The sequence below is a fragment of the Dreissena polymorpha genome, chromosome 7, assembly GCF_020536995.1.
Source record: "Dreissena polymorpha isolate Duluth1 chromosome 7, UMN_Dpol_1.0, whole genome shotgun sequence".
Classification (NCBI taxonomy): Eukaryota; Metazoa; Mollusca; class Bivalvia; order Myida; family Dreissenidae; genus Dreissena; species Dreissena polymorpha.
The window spans coordinates 35,700,405-35,702,747 of record NC_068361.1 but is presented as its reverse complement, the minus strand read 5'-3'; positions in this window follow the sequence as shown (position 1 = coordinate 35,702,747).

Here is a 2,343-nt window from a genome sequence, read left to right as displayed (position 1 = left end):
AACCACTGTGCTTAAATGAATTTAACATATGGTTGGAATATTAAAAATATCAAATAATTAATTGTGACTAATGTTTATTTTACAAATCTCATACATGCTCGGATATTATAGAAAGAGATGTTTTTTGAATAATATAATAAACTACTTTCGTTCAATAAGATGATATTTTTGAAAAACCCATGTAAACACAAGCACGTGTTAGTATCGTGTCGTCTGCATGAACAAGTGATACTTATTCATTTATTTCGGGGTCAACTACATTCGGTCGTCAACAACGCAGGCCCGTACCCAGGGTGTGGGCCCAGGCACCCGCCCCCCCCCCAGCTGGCTGTCGAGTTATGATTTTTTTAATAATGGGCCTAATTTAACTTTTTCTCTCATGAAAGTGCCCAAAGTACGCTTTCACTCAATAGAAAGAGCACATGTGTTTTATTGTCCCTGTTAAACAAAGGCATTAGCGCTAATTTACACGCCAGTGGAAATAAGCCCCATGTTTTCTTTTCGCCTTGAACGCAAATCGCCGATCAGTCAATTACGCCTGGTGATCCTGAATGCTTCATCAATCGATGATTGATTTAACGGGTCTTTTGATTGGTCAAGGAAAGAAAATCAGCGAATGATACAGGAGTTCGTAGGTCTGGAAATTGCTGTGAAAAACAAAAAATGTTGGAAGCAATAAGAGAGGTGATGTGGATAATCGTCTTTGTCTAAGTCTATGACACATAACTTCGTCAAAAACAAATGGACCGGAACGAAACTGATACTTCATCTGTAAGTCATGTAGGTAGACTCACACACCAAATATTGGGTCAATATCTTAAAGCTATTTGAAAAAAGGCCGGAAAATGAAATGCCGGACAGACGGACGGACAGTTCGACTGCTATATGCCATCCTACTTGGAGCATAAAAAATCAGCTCTATATTTGAAAGAGTTGCGTAAAAAGACTCCTGCAAACGGTTATTATAGTTCGATTGATCATGGTCGGCTCGGGTACTCTTGAAATGTACTCCGGGTACTCTTGAAATGTACTCCGGGTACTCTTGAAATGTACTCCGGGTACTCTTGAAATGTACTCCGGGTACTCTTGAAATGTACTCCGGGTACTCTTGAAATGTACTCCGGGTACTCTTGAAATGTACTCCGGGTACTCTTGAAATGTACTCCGGGTACTCTTGAAATGTACTCCGGGTACTCTTGAAATGTACTCCGGGTACACTTGAAATGTACTCCGGGTACTCTTGAAATGTACTCCGGGTACTCTTGAAATGTACTCCGGGTACTCTTGAAATGTACTCCGGGTACTCTTGAAATGTACTCCGGGTACTCTTGAAATGTACTCCGGGTACTCTTGAAATGTACTCCGGGTACTCTTAAGCATACTTAAATGTATCCCGGGACAAATTGAGCGTTATTAAATTTATTATAGAGATTTTTTAAGTCCAAGGCCCACAACTACGCCAAACATTATTGGACCGGAACGAATTTCATACTCCATCTGTAGGTTATGTAGGTAGACTCGCATACCAAAAATCTGCTCAATATCTGAAAGTGTTGCGTAAAAAAAACTCCGGAAAACGGTTATTATAGAGAAAATTCACATCAAATGTCGGAGTTGTAGAGATTGTGATGGTTTATCTGTGTTGTGTTGATGATGGTGAAAGTGAAAATGTGTAGTAGATGATAAAAAATTTATTAGGAATTTATTTTGAAACTTTAGAGGAGGTTAATTGAATTCAAAAGAAAAAATACTATCATAGTTATATGTCAGTCATACTTAATTATACCTTTCTTAATAAAGTTGTTTGATTTTAAAAGTTTGCTTTTCTTCTTCGTCAAACATCATACATTTCTGAAATATAAAGCTTAAAACATTGGTGTGAATTTCACACCAATCTTTAAAGCTTTAGACATCAGAAAGTTGATGATTAACATGTTATATAATTCCATAAATTCATGTCACAAAATAAGTTTTTAAAGCATAAAAAATCACTTTCAAACGTGCCACATTCAAAAAAAAATCGGAAGGGGTTCCGGACCCTCCTCACTTGGGTCCGCCTAGTCAAAATATCCTGCGTACGGCCCTGCAACGGAAAACTATACTACTTTTCGTCCGATTTATTTATTTAAAAAAAACTTGTATGAGTTCAATTCGAGTTTGAACATGAACAAGTTTTCTTTGTGTATAAAATATTCTAAGTTTTATTAAAGGGCTTTGTAAACACACATTTATACAGGCGCAGTGTTTTGATAGTGTCAATAAATGCATTCAATTACTAGATATAATCAACGGAACTCAATATCGCCGCTATAATATCAATAACACAAGAATATGATGTAAGAA